The sequence below is a fragment of the Lytechinus variegatus genome, chromosome 8 (assembly GCF_018143015.1).
Source record: "Lytechinus variegatus isolate NC3 chromosome 8, Lvar_3.0, whole genome shotgun sequence".
Lineage (NCBI taxonomy): Eukaryota > Metazoa > Echinodermata > Echinoidea > Temnopleuroida > Toxopneustidae > Lytechinus > Lytechinus variegatus.
The window spans coordinates 3,961,373-3,983,758 of record NC_054747.1 but is presented as its reverse complement, the minus strand read 5'-3'; the positions used below and the strand labels follow the sequence as shown (position 1 = coordinate 3,983,758).

Below are 22,386 nucleotides of genomic sequence, written 5' to 3'. Positions count from 1 at the left end.
TATCCTATCCTTCCCTGCCTGATTTGCATGTAATTATAACCCTCAGTTAAATTGTATCACAAGTCATATTGTATTTAATATTTCAGTAGTTTATGATTTTAATTGATTGAGATGTCGATCTTTTGTATTTAAGTTGTATCTGTTTAGATTATTTCTATATTATATTTCTAATTAATCTAGTAATGATATTCTTACTTTCATTATATTTGTTGTATACTATATAATCCTAATTAATTGTCTTATACTATTCGTACTCTTATCATTTCTTTCTTTTCTTAGCGCTTTGAAACATTATGTATAAAGCGCTTATAAATGTTGTGTATTATTATTATTGATCACCTTCAGTGACAGTGGTAGTTTCAGTGAGTGTTAGTATGAATGAATGAAGATCCTTCTGAGGCTGACCATTGCACATGAAATTTCCCTTGCTGATCTGAGGGAAAGAACCCTGAAAGAATAAAATGAATATTGAAAAAATACTTTGCCAATTTATTTCCTATTCTCATTTTTCAGTTTACAAATATGCATAAAATCTATAATTTTTTATTTGAAACATAATTGATGCAGGAATACAGGCCTGTCGTGGAATTTGAAAGTGAAACAGTAGGATTTGAAATTCATGAACACAATACGTATCTCACTAAATGTATAATGCGAGCACAAAGTTTAGTGCTTGCTGTACGTTTTCAATACATTGACCTGAAAAGTGATATTTTCAAGGAAATGTTGCATTATTATTTAAACATTATACTTATCTCACTAAAAATAACGAGAAATCGAAGCGGGAGCTGAAATTTGTGGACATATTTTGGATATATTGAGCTGAGAACGGGACATTTTTTAATCATGAACTTGAAATATATATTCCAGGGGAAGCGCGCTGGACAAAGAACAACATCTTGATCAACTTGTCTTTCTCTTCTAATCTTTTCCCTCTTTCTTTTATATTCATGGCTTTGTTCAACACGTAAATAATAAAACACAATTTAATTCATGACTTTTCATATTTTCATGCCATTATACCAGGAAAAACAAAGCAATTCCATAAAAAATATCAAATCCGAACTCAATAATGGTGGGTCTTATGTATACAGTAACAAAGGGTATATTGCCAGTTCGTCTACTGCGAACTCGTCCACTCACCGTCCACATGTTGTAACTTCATTTTGTCTAATGCCATTCCCTCCATCAACAAGTTTGGTCCAATCATCACTTCGTCTAATCACCATATCGTCTATGACCATGTCGTCTCATAAACAGTTGGTCTAATATCCATTTCATTTTAATTCATTTTGCACAATTTAACACTTAGTCCGATTAGACCAAATGGTATATGGACTAAATGGCTGTTGGACCAACTGGTTATCAGACGGAATGGCATTGACTAAATGAAAGTATGTCGTGGACGAACTAAAGGTACACCAAATGATATTACACGAGTTGGAAATTGGACGAATTGACATTAGACGAATTGGAAATAAACCTATCAAAGCATCACTTCGGTATATCATGAAATCAATGTTACAGTGAATAATAGATGGAAAAATACACATGTGAAACAGATTATATGATGATCCGATACAAATTTGATATGATGACGGGCAAAGATGATATCTTACCTGTATGTATGATGCCTTTTCTTTCAATGTAGAGTGGAACTCTTTATCTGAAATTTTGTACGTCAAGTCAGACAGAATAGGCATAGTACACAGTGCCTCAGCTAAGTTGCTGGATGAAGTTGTTGAAAGGTTATATAAATCCAGAAAAAGGGTTTTGACCTGTGACAATGAACGCACACACATAAACAAAAAAAAATAATAATAATGATATACCACCACACATCTGTAATTCTTTTTATATATTGTTTGTGATTATTATACAAACAAAATACCTCACCAACGAGTCTTCGTTATCAAAACATGATGTCTTGTATTTCATATATTGTTAGTACTCTCTTGATGTTTCTATCTTTCTATTCAGTTCTTTCTTTCCCACTATGTTTTTCACCTGTTACATATAAGAATAATTGTAGAAGAATTGTGAAAGCAGTTACATTCATCTATTAGTTATTTCCCTTTAAGGATAGCCAAGAATTGTAAAGAACATTCAAGAATGTCTTTTTATTATGCAGGCCTTGCCTATTTAAAAGGCCAAGGAGTTGTATTGTTATTTCTGAATAGAGATTAGGAACAATAGGCTTAGCTATGTTATTGACACTCTTGATTTCAATGAGGTCATTCAGGAGTGTTCTGGATTTTGACTGCTCCTGAAAGGAGAAAGTTCTTTTGGAAAGCAATGCTAGAACTTTCCATTATAGTGAATTCTAGAACACTTGTAATTAGTATAAAGCTGCAGATTTTTCAAGATGATCAACACACCATCACATCATATTAGATCACACCATCACATCATATGAGAGCAGGAGATCACATCACATCATATGAGATCACTTCACCAGATCAGATCAGAGCAGTTTATGCATCAATGAACTGTTTGCAGTTATTTTGAGAAATTATTAGTTCTCATCGAGATCATCAACATCATCAACCTGTTAAATGAATACGCTTCAACCCATGGATTGCTGAAATTGACCGTTAATCATCATCAACATCGTCTTCACGGACATTTCAACTCGTTGCAGTGACTCTTATTATTCATCGGACTTCAACATCAGTTTCATCATCGCCATCATTGTGAATTTTCGCCAGCCAACTGGGATCTTATCATTTGGACCATAAAATTGGAATAACACCAGAACTGATTTCAAGAGACGTAAGACTATTTATTATTTATGCTTTATTAGTTTGTTTAAGTACTTATTTATTTCCTGTAATAAAAAAAAGGAAATCAAGTTTAAACTTTATATCTGAATTTCTGATTGTTATTTGTTGCAGTATCGTAACAAATAATTTTGGGGGCTTGTCCGGGAAACGAAAACCAAATTTGTACAAGCCAAGGCAATTTGAAACGAAAACCAAATTTGTACAAGCCAAGGCAATTTGAAACGAAAACCAAATTTGTATAAGCCAATTTGAAACTAAAAACAGTTTTTCAGGAGACGAAAGTCAATTTGAAACAAAAGCCAATTTGAATTGGAAACATTTTGGAAAGTTCTAGAATATACTGTACTGTGTTATTACGTGCTTGTATTTGTGTATATTCACTATGGCTACATTTGATGTTGAAGAATTTCTTGCGAGGACAGAATTGTCATATGATCATTTGAAGTCACTGAAGAAAGATGATTTGATAACAGTTTGTGATCATTTGGGTGTATCTCTAGCCCCAGGTTTAAAGAAGGCAGAGATAATTGACTTGTTAGCTAGTCACATGAAGCTTACAGAGGAGTCTGAAATTTCTGTTACTGTTTCAGATGATGCTCAGATTCAACTTGCAAAGTTTGAAATGGAAATGAAAATGAAAGAGAATGTCGAGAAAGAGAAAATCAAAGAAAACCTTGAGAAGGAAAGAATCAAAGAAAACCTTGAGAAGGAAAGAATCAGAGAAAACATTGAAATGGAGAAAATGAGATTGGAGTACCAGTTAAAGTTGAAAGAAATGGAGTTAGCTCATGCAAATACTAATACTAACTCTGTTAAAGATAAATCTCCCCAAGGCTTTGATGTGGCGAAAAACATTCGCCTTGTGCCAAAATTTGATGAAGAGGGAGTTGATACATATTTTGTGTCATTTGAAAAAGTGGCCAAGAGACTGAATTGGCCCGAGGAATACTGGACTCTTCTCCTCCAAAGTGTTTTCGTTGGAAAGGCTGCAAAAGTCTATTCTTCACTCTCTGAAACGCAATCATGTGACTATGCTACAGTAAAAGAAACAATTCTCAATGCATATGAGTTGGTACCAGAAGCGTACAGACATAAATTTAGGAACATGCAAAGACAATCAGGCCAGACGTATGTTGAATTTGCTAGGGAACAAGAAATGATGTTCGATAAGTGGTACAGATCACTGAAAGTTGACAAAGATTTTGTTCACCTTAGGGAAGTTGTCCTCCTAGAAGAATTCAAAAAGAGTCTTCCTTTTGGCATTAAATCTCACTTAGATGACCATAGAGTTACTGAAGTCAGTAAAGCAGCCATAGTAGCTGATGAATTTGAGGTCACACATAAAGGTAGTGGAGATAGGCCTCCTTTCAAGAATTATTGGAAAAAGAAAGGTAAAGGGTCATTTGAATCCCACAATAAACCTAGTGAGGGAAAATATGCAAGCAAGGATAAAGACACTAACAAGAATCAGGCTAGTGCGGGCACAGAATCAACCAAAAGGTCTGAGAGTCGTAGTTCCAAAATTTGTACTCATTGTCATAAATCGGGACATTTGAAAGAATCATGTTGGAAATTGGTTGGAATGCCAACCAAAACTAAGAAAGACATGGGTTTTGTCAAGCAAACAAGTGTTCCCTCGATGGAGTTTGTTCCATCAGAGCCCAATCAAGATGTTGAGAGTGTTTCTCTGGTATTTGCTGATAAAGTCAAACAGGTTGATGAAACTTTTAGAAGTTTTTTGCATGATGGTGAAGTATCCCCTTGTTCGACTGGTGCTGCTGGTAGGTCAGTGGTGATCCTTAGGGATACAGGGGCTGCACAGTCCCTGATGGTGCCAGGTGATTCGGCTCTTCCTCCGGAGAGTTCAGAGAATGCCAACGTCTTAGTTCAAGGTATTGGCCCAAATTTCATGTCGGTTCCTTTGCATAAGGTCGACTTAAAGTGTGACCTAGTTAGTGGTCCTGTGACTGTTGGTGTCGTTCCAGAATTACCCATGAAAGGTGTTGATTTCTTGTTAGGTAACGACTTGGCTGGAGATAAAGTTGTTGCATCTCCAGTGGTTTCGGAAAAGCCCGTTGAGGTAGCTGAAACTGAATTGTTGCAGGAAGATTTTCCAGGGATTTTCCCGGATTGTGTTGTTACTAGGTCTCAGACTCGTAGAGCTGAAAAGGATGATGCGGAATCTGCTGATGTAGAGGAGAGTACTGATGTCTGGTTAGCTGAAACCTTTTTCAAGGATTTGAATGGGGATAGTGTTGAAGGCTCTGTTGCTAACAATGGTAGTTTGTTTAGTAAATCCTCCCTTGTACAGGCACAACAGGCAGACCCAGAATTAAAAAGCTTGTCACAGAAAGCATGTTCTGAGGCTGAGGCTGATAAGGTTCCTGAGTGCTTTTATGTCAAAGATGACATTTTGATGAGGAAATGGAGACCTCCCCGGAGACCAGCTGATGAAGATTGGTGTATAATTCACCAGGTTGTAGTTCCTCCTTGTTACCGCACAGATATTCTGAAAATGGCTCATGAGTTACCTATGGCAGGTCATGTCGGTATTCGGAAGACAGAAGATAGAATTATGAGGCATTTCTATTGGCCTAAGATGCACAAAGATGTTGTGCATTTCTGTAAGACATGTCACACATGTCAGATTATTGGTAAGGCACAGCCTTGTATCAAGCCTGCTCCATTGATACCCATTCCTGCATTTGATGAACCTTTTACTAGGGTTCTTGTTGATTGTGTCGGACCCTTACCCAGAACGAGGTCGGGTCACAGATTTCTCCTGACGATTATGGACTTGTCTACACGGTTTCCAGAGGCGATACCTTTGAGGAGTATCACTGCGAAGACAGTGGTGCAGGCGTTAGTGCAGTTTTTCACTAGGTACGGTCTGCCGAAGGAAATTCAATCTGATCAAGGGTCAAATTTCATGTCAGGAATATTTCAGCAAGTTATGAAGGAGTTGGGAATAAAGCAGATTAAGTCTTCTGCTTATCACCCACAGTCCCAAGGAGCGTTAGAACGCTATCATCAGACTTTGAAGACCATGATTAGGGCTTATTGTGAAGACTATCCCGATGACTGGGATAAAGGGATCTCATTCCTACTGTTTGCAACCAGGGATTCCCCGAATGAGTCCACAGGTTTCAGTCCATTTGAATTGGTCTATGGTCATGAGGTTAGGGGTCCTCTTAAGCTTATCAAAGAGAGGTTTATGGTTCAGGATGATGATGTAAACCTTCTAGACTATGTGTCAAAGTTTAGAGAAAGGCTCTCAAAAGCTTGTGATGTGGCTAAGGAACACTTGAAAGAGTCGCAGGGAAAAATGAAAGCTCAAGCTGACAAAAATGCAAAAGAGCGAAGTTTCAAGCCTGGAGACAAAGTATTAGTGTTGTTGCCTTTGCAAGGTGAGCCCTTGAAAGCTAGGTTTAGTGGTCCCTACATAGTCAAAAAGAAATTGAATGATGTCAACTATGTGATCAGTACCCCTGATCGAAGAAAGTCTCAAAGAGTTTGTCATGTAAACATGTTGAAAGAATACTTTGAGCGAGAGGCTAGTCAGCCAATAGGTACAACACAGGTCAAAGAAGAAGAAAAACATGTAGATGTACATGAAGAAGAATGTTATGGAAAGACAGATAATGAATTGTCTTATACAGATGTATCTAAGAACGAACCATGTGGTGTAAAGTTGTCTAACTCAGAGATGTTAGGAAATATGGATGAGGCATTAAAACACCTGCCTGAAGATCAAAGAAATGATATATCTGGCCTGTTAAGAGAATATGAGAATGTATGTAAAGACAAACCAGGTCGTACACCTTTAACTGTACATGATGTAGACGTAGGTGATGTAAGACCTATCAAACAGAATCCTTATAGGCTCAATCCAAGCAAGTTGGAAATGGTGAATAAGGAAATACAGTTTATGTTAGATAATGACATAATCGAACCGAGTCAGAGTAGTTGGAGTTCTCCCATTGTAATGGTTCCAAAGCCAGACGGCTCTCAGAGATTTTGCATTGATTACCGAAAGGTGAATGCAGTAACTAAGACTGACTCGTATCCAATTCCTAGGTTAGAAGATTGTATTGATAGGGTTGGAAATTCTGCCTATATCACAAAGATAGACTTGCTTAAAGGATATTGGCAAGTGCCACTGACTGACCGAGCCAAAGAGATATCAGCCTTTGTCACACCTGAAGGCTTATTTCAATGCAAAGTCATGCCTTTTGGAATGAAAAATGCACCAGCAACCTTCCAAAGGTTGACAAATCAAGTGATTGCCGGACTTGACAATTGTGTCGTATACATTGACGACATCCTAGTATACAGTGATACTTGGAATGATCATCTGAATCATTTGCGAGCACTGTTTGACAGGCTGGACAAAGCCAATCTAGTAGTGAATCTGATGAAGAGTGAATTTGCCAAGGCAAAGGTCACATATCTTGGTCATGTGGTTGGTCAAGGGCAAGTGCTACCAAGAGAAGCCAAGATACAAGCTATCTTAGACTTCCCAATTCCCACAACTAAGAAAGAATTGCTCAGATTCTTAGGTATGAGTGGCTTCTACAGGAAATTTGTTCCAAATTTCAGTACTGTGGTTAGTCCTCTGACAAACCTGCTGAAGGCAAAAGTGAAGTATGTTTGGTCTGACGAATGTCAAAGATCGTTTGAGAAATTAAAGGCCATTTTGGTGAATGAGCCTGTTTTGGCAGCTCCAAACTTCACAAAGCCATTCAAAGTAGCTATTGATGCATGTGATGTTGGAGTAGGAGCAGTATTGCTCCAAGAAGATGAAGAAGGCATCGAAAAACCAGTGTGCTACTTCTCTAAGAAACTCAATCGGTTTCAAAAGAAATACTCAACTATTGAAAAAGAGGCCCTGAGTCTCGTACTAGCCCTTCAGCAGTTTGAGGTGTATCTAACCAATGGAGAGATTACAGTCTATACAGATCACAATCCTCTTGTGTTTTTGGAGAAATTTAAAACAAAGAATCAAAGACTGTATAGATGGAGCCTAATGCTCCAACCATTCCCTTTGAAAATTGTACACATAAAGGGAAAGAATAATGTAATTGCTGATGCTCTATCAAGAGTATAAAAAGTGAAATTATTCATGATTTTGACCAAGTGTGTCATTTGAAGAAAACATCTTTGATGTTCATTTATTTTAACATGTTCGTTAAGTACTATATCTTTGTACACGATAACTGTAAATGATTTATCAAGATGACTTTGAACAGTTAAAAGAAAAAATAATCATAAAGAAACCTTTACTACGGTAAAGCTTTCTTTTCCCCGGTGGGGGAGGTGTTACATATAAGAATAATTGTAGAAGAATTGTGAAAGCAGTTACATTCATCTATTAGTTATTTCCCTTTAAGGATAGCCAAGAATTGTAAAGAACATTCAAGAATGTCTTTTTATTATGCAGGCCTTGCCTATTTAAAAGGCCAAGGAGTTGTATTGTTATTTCTGAATAGAGATTAGGAACAATAGGCTTAGCTATGTTATTGACACTCTTGATTTCAATGAGGTCATTCAGGAGTGTTCTGGATTTTGACTGCTCCTGAAAGGAGAAAGTTCTTTTGGAAAGCAATGCTAGAACTTTCCATTATAGTGAATTCTAGAACACTTGTAATTAGTATAAAGCTGCAGATTTTTCAAGATGATCAACACACCATCACATCATATTAGATCACATCATCACATCATATGAGAGCAGGAGATCACATCACATCATATGAGATCACTTCACCAGATCAGATCAGAGCAGTTTATGCATCAATGAACTGTTTGCAGTTATTTTGAGAGAGAAATTATTAGTTCTCATCGAGATCATCAACATCATCAACCTGTTAAATGAATACGCTTCAACCCATGGATTGCTGAAATTGACTGTTAATCATCATCAACATCGTCTTCACGGACATTTCAACTCGTTGCAGTGACTCTTATTATTCATCGGACTTCAACATCAGTTTCATCATCGCCATCATTGTGAATTTTCGCCAGCCAACTGGGATCTTATCATTTGGACCATAAAATTGGAATAACACCAGAACTGATTTCAAGAGACGTAAGACTATTTATTATTTATGCTTTATTAGTTTGTTTAAGTACTTATTTATTTCCTGTAATAAAAAAAAGGAAATCAAGTTTAAACTTTATATCTGAATTTCTGATTGTTATTTGTTGCAGTATCGTAACACACCCCTCACTCTATATCTCTTGCTCTTATTTGAAGTTCGCATCAAGGAATGTATTATTTTAGCTAATGTATAATTATGTATCCTTGTCTTTTTTCTTGGAACATCGTTCTCAAGCTCATAGAGCTTATGATGCTCCACTGGTGTATATATATAATATGAATGATTATACTAATATGAATATTATGTAATGTTGAAAATGATGTATATATATATATATATATATATATATATAATAAAATAAAATCAAGGTTATGTATGAGTCCTTTACATTGGCGGCGGAAGCCAAAAAATTTAGGGGGCGTCCACCTGAAATTTTGGGATGGACACATGTAAAAAATTGGAAAAGCGCCCCCAAAATTTTTGACAAGCAAAAAAAAAATGTCATCAACCTAAATTTTAGGGGGGGTCCACGTGAATTTAGGGGGGACGCAGGAAAAAACTTGAAAAATTGACAAGCAAAAAAAAAAAAAAAGGTTATCCAAAAAAAAAAATTTAGGGGGGGGACACGTCCCCCCGCTTCCGCCGCCTATGGAGCGTTACTAAACACTGTCAAAATAACCAGAAATCAGAGACATAAAATTTCATGAAGATCCCACATAATTATAGTGGGTTGGACGGAAATATTTTATGGAATTGCTCTTAAATAAATTTTCAGTTATTCATTGTTTAATGTAAAAAATAAATTTTAGTTGTATTATTCCAGAACATTGGATTTGTATTGTGGTCAGACACACAGGGTGACCTTTGAAAAAGGGGGGGGGGGCATTATATTATACCAGCAGATAATGGTTACTAAACTAGGAATAATTTCAGAGCCATATCGAATTAGTTGTGAGGCAAGCGTATTTCTTGAACACTATGCGAGTCAGGAAATATGTTCATATTCATTTCATGTTTGTATACATATTTCATTTTCCGTTGGCAGTCACCCTGCATACCATCTCGATCCAAACCATGTGGTCATTGTTCATTTCATCTCATAGTAATGTTCAATGTATATACTTTATGTACACTCCCCTTTTTATTGTATTCAGTGAATACACATTGTCAAATAATGTTTTCACCCTCATACACATACTACAGGCACCATTGAAATTAATATCCTACTTCATATCTCTTATATATTGTATGATATGAATAACTATTTTTCAAGAGTTGACTGGGAAGAATCACGAATGTATAATGTAAAGTATTCCATGTTTCTCCATCAGTTATAAAAAAAAAAACATTTTAGGATATTGTTATTCAATGTGTTTATCACTATAAAATGAAACAAACATTCATTGTTCCATATTTTCACCATTGTGAAATAAAAAAACACATACCTTTAAGGTGAATGCCTTTGCACGCAGATTGGAATAGAAGTACTCCTTGTGGTGTTCATGTTCATATATTGTCAGTTCGGTCAGGTTAGGTAGGGAGCATAAAGCTTCTACCAGGTGATATGAGGAGTCTGATGATAGAGGCTCAAAACTACATATGTCAAGAGCATGGACCTACATGTGTACAAACATTGATCATTGAAAATAGATAATATATGGCTACTGTATACATTGTGGAGAAGATCTTACAGAACCAAAATTTCTACAGATCCATACTATTTTAGGATTAAATTTTTTGTATGTTGCAGTGTATTTTTGTTTGAGGGATACAATTGTGTTAAATCAAGGTCCATGGCTAGATGTACTTATTAAATATTGAATGAATGTAATTCAACGAGTTCATCGAATCAATTATACGGGTGATTGAAATTTGACCATAACGGCGTAACTTGCAATGAGATAAAATACCATATTTTAAAAACAATTTTTGTTTGATGATAACTTTCCTGAAAGCTTGCCATTTTATCCTTTTATTTTGCATGAACATGTGGAGTACAAAAGTCAGTATAGTTTCATTTCTGAGTGTATCTCGATGCCACACATAGATACGTACCATGTTTACCTTGTCATCCGCTTACCGGGACATCCCCCGGGTGATCTGGGTGTGGCTGTGTGATTGTTCCAATTAAAATTTCAATTTTAACTTGCTCTTGCTTCTTTGTGATCAAGTCAATCACTTGAATATTCCCATGAAGGATATGTGTAATAGAATGGGAAGTTGGTTTATTCCCATCTCATTTTCATTCATTGGTCTTTCTTTTGCCATTTTGTGACTTTGCATTCTGAAACCAATTGATATTAGGGGCGATAGCCTCTCTTTGGTTGAACCAATTTATCTTGATTATAGATATGTTCTTAGTAAAATTTGTCGAAGCTATTACATGTATGTGTAAAAATATTGTTCATTACGACTGAGTGGAATTTGTGCAATGCACTTATTTGCACAAGTTTGATCTGTACAGAAACATGTTCTTTCATGTATTAATCAATATAAGATTAAATCATCATTGGTCCATATTTTCAACACGGTGCAAGTATAAAGTACAAGCACGTATACATGTACCTTCAAAGTCGATGCTTTTTCATTCAGAATGCAATAGAACTCTTCCCGGTAACCATCTCCATATAGTATCAGGCTAGTAAGCTTGGGTAGGGAGCATAAAGCTTCTACAAGATTATGTGAAGAGGCTGATGATAGAGGGTCATAATTCCTAATCTCAAGAGTACAGACCTGCACATGTACAAATATCAAGCATTAAAAGTACATATCAGACAGCATGATCATGTTGTAATACTTCGAATACAACATGGTTAAAAAAATGTGTTAATAAATCTGATACATGCATAAATGGATATTTAAATCATTTTATTTCACAACATAACTTTTTTTACATCCAAAGTTCCAAACCTGTTTAGGCTTCATTCCTTTTATATTATTTTGCACAAGGGTTACAACGCTGAATATTGAAAGAAGGAATTACTACAGGTTATTTTCAATATCGATTTCCCGGTAATTTAGGTGTATGTATTATAAAATGCAATCTAAATCTTCCCGCAAAAAAAATGTAGATGGATAGTTTCTCCAAAGCCTGTAATTGATGCGCCTTTAATCTGCATTATATAAGATTATCACTTTACACACTACCTGCGATATCATGTATATGATGCCAGTGAGTATAAAATATCATGTGAAGATCTTAATAATCCAAAACACTTTCAATAAGTCAAGAGCGATTTTTTTATTATTCCATTTTTTAATTCCATATTTTCAGTTTTGTACGGTCTCAATGTACACTCCTATACGTTGTTTACAAACGTGTATCATGGTCATTGGCAATTATCACTCTGTATAGGTACACATCGAGTCACACCAATGATATTCCATTTTCTACTTCTCCTCGTATCTTTTAAAGCTGACATTTTTCGCGGTAGTGGCTTACCGTAGAATGCTGGAGGGACATTTCGAAAAGAATACTCTACTTTTAAACCTCCGCTTTCTCGTCTATCCAATTTCACCTCGATTTCTATCCAGTTTTCAATTATGTCAGTCGCTCCAGGACCTTCCAAATAGTGTACAATAAACCACCTCCGCCATAATCCATACCCCCATGCAATTATGCAAACCTTCAAACATTAGTTGACAATTTTCGTCTACCTTTCCACGTTTATGAATCATCATTTATCAAGATATGTCTAGGTAGAATCTCGAAATGGATAAAGGTATACACAATTCAATGTTTATACACTTAACATATTACTTATACTCATATTATTATGTTATATATTGCTGTGTGATTGATAGCCCATATTCAGTTTAGTCGACATGACTATACTGTTCTTCCATGGGGTCCATAGACAATACAAAAAAAAGTAAAAAGTAAACACATTTGAAAAAAGCATAACAAATCTCCACGAAATGAAATCCTCATTTCTCCATATTTTTTACGTAGTACAATTATAAGATAGAACCAAAAATACCTTTAAGGTTGATGCCTTTGCATTGAGAGGAGAATAAAATTCCTCCTGGCAATGATCTCCATAGAGTGTCAGGTTAGTCAGGTTAGGTAAGGAACATAAAGCTTCTGCAAGGTGACGGGAAGAGCCTGACGATAGAGGCTCATAATTCTTAATCTGAAGAGTATGGACCTACATGTGTGAAAACATTGATCATTAAATGTATATTTCTTAGATGATATGATCATGTTGTAGTACTTGAAGAAAAACTGGTTCCTGATTATCTTAACTTTCTAGTATATGCTTGTAACTCGATCAGCAAGATAACAGCTCGCTAAAACTATCTCAAATCGGTATTCTGAAAATTGTCTTATCTTTGTAAAGATATCCCCTATTTTATCTCTGACACACCCATTATTTTGCCATCAACCAATCAAATGTTTTATTTGCTCGGGTAGACCAATATAAGGATCTCTTCTGAAAAATAGTTAAACGCATGAGTTAATAAACATATTTGCATATCCCTTTTAATGAAATTAACTGAGAATTAATACTAAAAAGGGTTTATCATAATTCTTATATTAGTTATTTAAAGGTGTTTTGCAATGGATTTTAATGCAACCCTTCTAGGGTTATGACATCACTGACCTCTGGATTCATCAATTGCAGTCATGCCTCTGGCGCACATCAAACATGTCAAAACTATATCACTGCAAAGAATACCTACTGATGATCCAAGCGTGAAGGCATACGACATAAAACTGGTATCATATTATTTGGGAGAAGATACTCTTTCCGACCATTAATGTATTCGTGTCACATTTATCCTTAAATTGGGGTTTGTGAAGTGTCCTTTTTTTTTTACCTGCACGGTAGATAATATCAGTATCTAGATATGTAACATGTTTTTTTTTATATTTTAAACACTGTAAAATCATATAACAATTACTCCATATACATGGCATGAGTAGAAGCACACATACCTTAAGGGTTGATGCCTTTGCATTCAGTAGAGAATGGAACTCTTCAGGGTAGCCCCTTCCCTCTAGTTTGAGTTCAGCCAGGTTAGGTAGGGAGCATAGAGCTCCGACTAGATGTTGTGACGAGGCTGATGATAGAGGCTCGTAGTTCCTAATCTCAAGAGTATGGACCTACACGTACATGTGTACAAAGTTACACTGATCATTACAACTACGTATCAGAGAGCATGATCACGTTGTATGACTACCAATGTTTATTGATTATCGCTAATTTTTTTTCTAACGAGAAATATATCTACATTACTTCATTTCACAACACATTTTCAAAAAAATCCACAGGACTATATACTTTTGTGTGTTCCAATGAATTATGTTTGAGGGCTACCAGAAAGCTAAATGTACTTCGTGAATATTGAATGAATGAAATTTTACACATACACTTCATATAATCAATTATCTGGGAGATTCAAATTTGATCATTAAGACAGGGTTTAAAAGGATGTAAAATACAATACTCTCAAAATAATTTTTTTATGTGGATAACTTTCCTGAAAACTAGCAATGTTCATTGCACATGAATCAGGCTAGTAGTATAGTACACACTTGTAACATAGTCATTGTCAACCAATTTGTTATCACTCTCATGAGCATACTACACACACCCTTGATATGCAACATCCTACTTTCTCTTGTAATTTTTGAAGGTGAGATTTCTCTTTTATCTTTCCATTTACATAAATGGTATGTTTGATATGGTCATACCATGCTTGTATAATCCATTTTCAGGTTGGCATCCACTCTGCATAGCTTAACTTTGAGGATCACCCCCTGTTCTTGTTCATTTCTTCCCATTCTTGTGTTCCAGATATACATTCTTTGTACACATACACACAATCACCCCTACCTCCCTCATACACATAATCCACACACCAGTCATGATATTTAATGACCTTTACCTTCTGTTATGATCTTCAAAGCTGAAATTTGTTAATGTTCTCCCAAAACATAACTCATTTTATCAAGAGATGTATGAGAAGAATCACGGGTTGGTTAACCCTAATAAGACTGGAGGGGCTATGATGCACCCCCCCCCCCACCTCAGTGATTCGCACAATTTTCCAGAACGCAAAAGATAGGTCCGCAAACTGCTGAGACCTTTTCTTCAAAGTCTTTTGAGACAAATTTTGTGACGAATGGGTATAACATCGCTATGCCACGAGACTTTTTTGCAACACAACATCATGCTAAAAATTGGCTCATTTTTATACTTTCCGTACAAAGTCAATGGGAGATGAAATTCATTAAGGGGCAATTATGTTTTATTTTATTTGGTTGCTTAATTAATCATAAGAAATTCTACAAAGAAATTGGGTACTTTATGCCAATAATATTATTTCAACCAATAAATTTCATATTTTATTCCTTATAAAAAAAGAAATAAAGAATGTGCGTGCCAAATTTTGTTGCTATTTCGCGTGAACGGAGGCCAAGATCAGATAGGGCGGTAAATAAAATATGGCCTTAACTATTCAAAAACTGCAGACTTCATAAATTCAAGCTTGTTGGAAACGTGATGTGAAGAAAATAAAACATATAATCTGAAAAGGAGAAAAACACCCACACTTTTCTGAGTACAAACAATGCTTCTATGACGTCATGGTCTTGAAGCTGATGAATAGCAAAGGCCTATCTTGAAGCCCGATGATTGTGGAGCAATTTTTAAGGGAAAATTTGAGCTGGCAAGCGGTGAAAACGCATGAAGCTTGCATTACTGTATTTATTAGTTGGAAAGCTTTTGATTGGTGTATGATTTGTCAATTTCAATTTCGAGTCTGGTCTTAACATTTCGTTTGTTATTTGAAAATAATAAATATAAAAAAAGTGTGTCAAATGGCATTGTCCATCTTAATGGTATTTTAAATTAATGCGGCTTTCTTTCCCCTTTACAAAGAGCCTAATAGAAGCTTGTTTGAAAGATTGGCTCCTGTTCACCATCTCGTAGAGATGACCATGAGTACACCATGCTATTGCCTAATGTGCCTGGTCCGAACATACACTGTAAAAAATGTGGTGTTAAAACTGACACTAGTAGGTGTTAATAGAGGACCACACCCTGAGGTGTTAAAACTACACCCTAGAGATTGAACATAACACCAGAGAGTGTAAATATTACAACCAAATGTGCTGTAATAACACCTATGGGTGTAAAACTAACACCACCAATTTAACACTGGTGTAAAACAACTGGTGTGGTCCTCTATGTACACCGGTTAACACCACAGTTTTTGCTGTGTAGCACTATGACCAACCGACCATCAGTGTGATTATATGCTACATTTGCTTTAACTCCTTTTTCATCTCATCTGTTTTTTCTAGCTCAATGTTTTTAAAATCACAATTGTCTTAACCTAGGGATATCACTGCGAAAAAGTGACTGCCATAATATATCACTAACAATGTAAGCCATCTTTAAATAATGCACATTACGATTATACGAGGGTTATGAGTATATCGTTGTGCATAATATAGAGTTATCAAATAACACTATTTACTAATAGTATTGCCGTCATCATTGTTAGTCTTATTGCTACCATCATTACTCATAATCTTCTCCCTCTTTATGCTATTACCAATTTTTAACATCTCAACTACAAGATAAATGTCTACGTACTGTGGCTTTCCTTCCTTCTTTAGCAAGAGTCTCATAGAAGGTAGGATGAAAGCTTGCCGGCAGTACAACATCCCTTAGAGACGGTGCTTAGCACACCATCCTTGCGACATCATTTGATATACCTGGTCCGTAGGATGTTCCATAACCACGAACCGTCAATTTGATCTGAAAGTAAAGCCATACGTCATAATTACATTTCCAGTAGCATTGCGTTATTCAATATCTATGTTGAATCGTTGAACAATGATTTTTTGTTGTTATTTTGCAGAAGTGTAAGTAATGTAGTGGTTAAGACAGCTGTACGCATTGTAACTTTGTCCAGAAAGTGCATTCACATCACAGCTATCTTGGTCTCCACTGGTTTAACTTAGACCATGGTTTAACTCTGTGCCAAACTTATGGGAAGCCTTAAGTCTAAAAAATTTTATTAAGTTGTATTTTTCTTATGTTTACTGTGCTCTTTCCTGATTCATCGATAGTGAAGACAATCATCTATTTATACTTCCTAGACAGTTATGAATGATTTTGGTGCCAAATGAGCTGAAATATGATATCTCTACTGTTAGTGATTTATGTAACAATTGGCTATCCATACTTAGACCGCAACTTTAAACCTAAGCTTAAGTTAAACCCGACTTCAGAATACGGGCCAATCAAAATAATCCTTTTTGGCTTTCATGTTGTAAATATATTGCCCCATCTTAGAATAAATCTTGATACATAATTATCGACCCCGTAAAACCGAACATCCCCTGCTTCTAATCTTTTACAAGTTCCGGGGCCGTTTCGTAATGCTGTTCGTAAGTTAAGGGCGACATTACGAACGACTAGTGACGTTTCTTACGCGCTAAACCGTCGCCAATGGTGTATACCATTTACCAATGGAAAGGAGCACCAGTCGTTCTTAAAGTCGCTCTTAAATTACGAATAGCGTTTTGAAACACCCACCCGGTGGGCAGGGGCGCCGATCCACTTTTCAGATGGGGGGGGCAAGTCATGAGTCATTAATTAACATTATAAAGGCGCTCGATCGCACAAAACAAAACAAACTCAATCTGATCATTTATCATGTGTAAAGATATTTCACTAAATAAGTCAAGTAAATACAGAAATAATTGAATAAATGACATCATATAGCTGTTTGCAAACTCTCTTATCTTTAGTATTCAAAATCTTTATTATTCATACAGGCGAAAAATACTTCAACGGATACATATTGTCTAATTTAAATAATGGTGCTTGCTTATCAAGGGCATTGGGTCAGATGCATGAAATTTATAAATTGCTTTTTCTAGGCTTTTCATCGATTCCGTATGCATGAAAATGAACGAGCAAATATTTTTGCTACTATGTTCAAGCAATCGCTGACTGTTACCACTTCTTTGAAAATTAAGCTTTTGAAAAAATCGTATGCATAAATCGAAAACTTTGCTTATGCGTTTAAGCACTTGGGTTTTACTATCAAGCTCTGTCAGAGCAGCTTGAGCATTCGCTTGATCAGGGTGTTCGCGTTGTTTAATCATGTTTAAACACCCGAGAATCACAAGGTGTACCGTAGCCTACATGTACATGTTTTATTCCTAATAAGTGCAAATCAAATGCCAAATATATAAATTTATCCAAAAGGAACAGGTTAGTATTACACCAGGTCTGAGGAAGAGATGTTATGTGAAAGAAGCAGTAATTGCACTGCCACACCTTTGCGTTCGAGTCCTGCCTTCTCTGTGAGTCGTGTTTGGACCAGCGTGACGTCGCTATTGTTCAACCACTAGCAATTGCTTTCTGAAGGCAAGAAAAGGGTTCAACCACTTTATGAAATAAAGCAATTGCTGAAGCATGATCTTTTGCTTGGCTAGCTACTGCTTGTGCTTGAAGCAATTGCTTGCCAGCAATTGCTACTTTTTATGCACCTGACCCATTGTCTGTCCAATATCAACGAATTGGTGTCTGAAAAGCTTGTGGTGTTTGTCTTATGCTTATGGCCGTATCCAAACTATTAAGATCTCTCTTATAGGCCTACTCTTAATGGTGTGTTACTGCATTAAAAAATAGAAACATGCATGATATCACGGTTTCATGATTTTTCTTGTGTAAATTTAAATACTAGCTGTTTATCCAACCTACCGCCTTTGAATATATCCCGGTGGATGCATAACCAGTTATAGTGTGCACATCATTAACATCAATGGACAGAGATGATACTGAACTCCTAAGCAAGCCTATGGCATCTTCATCTCGACTCTCAAACGCTACATCGACCAAGAAATTCATCTCCTCCTGTGCAAGACTGCCTCGGCTTTGGGCGTACTGTTGTAACAGGAAATGCACGACATACTTAGAAATGTTCTTGCTCCGTGGTACAGTGAAGTATAGGAGATACCTAAACTCTTCCTTCCTTGGGATCACTACTTCCTCAAACAGCCTCTTAAATTCATTGTGATCTGAAACATAGAGAGAAGCAAGATAGACTGCAGCCATGTACTCCTGGAATAGTTTATGGGGAAAGAAAAAAATTGGCTGCAGGTACGGTCTGTTCTTATCATGAATGGATGAGAGCTTTTTCTCCTGAGACAACACTCCTAATTTGCATGCTGTTTTCACAGAGTCTGGGAACTGTCCAAGATCGTTTTGATCGAAGATGTCGTTTGATTGTAGTCTAGTAAAAGCAACCTTGGCAATTGGTTCCATGAGTTTCTCAATTTCGAAGCGACGTGTATTGAAAGCCGGACTGCTTAGATCTGTGATCTCTTTCTGGACATGTCGCACCTTTAAGAATTCAAACACTTCACGGAATATTTCAGAAAAGGTTTGAAAAGACTTGAACTCTTCTTTCTTGGCATCATCAGGTTCTCTCCACATGTGGCAGAGCATAGATATGTAGATAGGATACAATGCCACATTCTCTAATATGCTATTGCTTTCTAACATTTCGATGAATTCATTTGCAGTAGCCTCGGTATCTTTGAAATAATTGTTAATGTAAGCCTTTGCATTCTCCCTGCTAAAACCATCCACATGGATGAATGTGTATAGTCTTCTCAAACTATCATTCCATCTTATTTCATTGGCCTTCCATGGGCGGCATGTCACCATTACTGGGCAAGAACGAAGTTCATCTGAGCGAAGAATATCTTCAACTGTGATATTACCTCTCTCAAAAGAAGCAGCATTGACTTCTAGGTTGGTTATTTGGTGCATAGATGCACTTGATGGACTTGTTTCTGATTCTACTTTGGTTTGATCAGCAGAACCTGATGTACCTGAGGGCACATGCTGCATTACCCCTGGTTGGTTCTTCTCTTCTAATCTAGATTTTTTGCTTTGCTGTCTCTTATTGCTCATTCGGTATTGTGGTTTCATGTCAGTTTGATCGTGAGACTCTGGCTGAGCACCTTCGAAACCTTGTTTGGTTTCAGTGGGCTGTATAACCTTGCCACTAAACTCATCTAATCCGTCACAGGCAATGAATACCTTTGCTGGATTTAAGCGAATGTACTCAGTGATCTGACAGGCCGTTGCGGGGTTGTTCTTTGAAAGATATGACTTAACTATCTGACCAATCGTGTATCGCTTGGCTACATGCGGAGGGATAACAAGTACCCACACAAACTTTGAGAGATCTGGTCTATCATTTATCCAGTCCCATGCAATCTTAGCCAAGAATGTTGTCTTTCCAGCCCCTGCCTCTCCTTGGATCATAATCCGTTTGGGAAACACTCCATTAACTTTGAGATTAAAGAGATCCTTGTACTCAAGTTGATTCCTTTTCTTTCGTTTTTCTTCTTCCAAGAAAAGATTAGTGTACATATCTTCGAATGGCACAACAGAATCAGGATCTAGTGGGTCAGCTCTTATCATACAGAAATCAGTCCTGTACTTGTCTTGGAGCTCATCTCTACATGTCTTGATCTGGTCAGCGGAAAGTGGTTGGATCTTTGGCCCTAGAACTGTCATGGACGAACCTAAAAAAAAAGAATTGCAGCATCTTTCAAATCATACTCCCGTGAAATCATTAGAGATTTTTTTTTATAAGCACATGCTTCTTATTACTGTCCATAAATTTAATTCTTTCAAAATATTTGAGCAAAATAAATCAGTTTCTGGGCATTAAATGGAAGTACATGAAAGTGCAGTGACAATCATAAACTTCTTAAACATATAACAACATATTAACATGATTCTTTAAGGAAAGCCCTCTTGGGCACACTGGGCTGGAACTCCTAAGAGCACAGAAAAAAAATCTACACCTTATTAGCTTCTTTAGAATGATGCATGAAGATCTCCACCGATCTACAAAAATACGCCTCGAAGAAAGGAACACGATTGAGACGCCCTCACGATGAACAATTCAAGGTAAACCCTACCTTCATATTAACACAGTTAGCGAATACCTTCTTCCCCGAAAAAAATTACCCATTGGAACAATTTCAAAAAGAGAAATCGTCACTTCATAAAGCTAAGAAACCTTCAAAATCAAACAACAAATGCCCTCCCACAACCCCCTCACATGAAATAATACCACCACTCTCACCAGCCCTAAAGGCATGGTCACACCGCCCGAGCGTTGTTGGAACGGTCGTGGAGCGGTAGGGAAAGAGGGCCTAATATCGCTCACAAAATTGGGGGAAAATCGAAAACATAAATCGAAAAAAAAAAATCGAAATCGAAAATGGTGAACGGTAGCGAACGGTGATGATTTTTTTTCTCTCCGCTCGACGACCGCTCCAACAACGCTCGGCCGGTGTGACAGTGCCTTTAAGTAACACTCCCTGGCGGAGGACTTCGGGAAAATTTACAAGGTACAAGGTTAAACACTAATTCAACATCTCATATTGATTTTTTTTTGTCACAACTTTTTTATATCTTAGATCAAATTTTGATAGAACTTTCAGGGTAGAGCTTGTTTGATTTTTCTTAAATGATTTAAATCAACTATTTGTTGGGGTAAAGTTGTCATAAAAGGTACAAAATATCATAGATAATGCTAGGAGGTAAATGACATTGTAAAATTGAAAACAAAAAAAAAGGAAACGGAATTATCATTATTCTTTTTAAAACGGAACATTTGAATTACGGACAGGTAAACTATTTTGTGTTGCACTTTGATTTATATTTGCAAATAATCTCATCCTCACGTGACTGAGCGACAACGTTAGCCAATAAATCAGCAGAAAGAGCCCCCAATTCACTCTGTTGTAATGCATCTGCAAGGAGAGCCCTGACGTTTGCGTCTGGAAGCTGTTTGTCCCTCCATCTCGAGAACACTTTGATAAATGCATCCTTTGTATCTATGGCGCATTGCTTGATTTGTGCTAGTTCAGCGAGGGAAAACCCGAGATTAACACCTAACTCATCGCAGTAGCCAGGTGCGATTAGCTTTGATAGCTGTATCAGCTCCTCGTCGGTGACATTGCTGCTGATAAACAATGAAAATATGTTACGAATGATAATTTATTGCAATTCAATACATATCACACCATGATTTAATCAAAATATATATTTGACATTCCCCACTGAAGTCTAACTTATAGCTTATTCATGCAGCTGTTGACCATGATAAATGTATGCAACAGAGAGTCCTTATTAAATGCCTAAAAAATCTTAATTTACTTTTTTACATCTCTTATAATAGCTTGATTCAACTGAATCTTCTCCAAGTTATGGTATAATACATAGTGCAAGATTCTATTCTCATTCAAGCAGTAATTCGAACAAAGAACTCGCCGTAACAAACTGACCTGTGCATTATTTGTACACTAACCTTGGTCCAGGATTGACATCAATATCGCCACATCTCATCAGGATCAAGGTAAAATAGAGATGCCAATACATGGTGGAAGATCACATTCTCCATCAAACAGGAACTCGATCGGGTACTCAAACTGGAACTCATTCATG

General features: G+C 36.5%; 1 pseudogene; it reads right to left on the bottom strand.

Moving 5' to 3' along the window:
- Positions 1–328: 328 nt before the first annotated feature.
- On the bottom strand, positions 329–22,386 carry LOC121420588 (annotated as a pseudogene).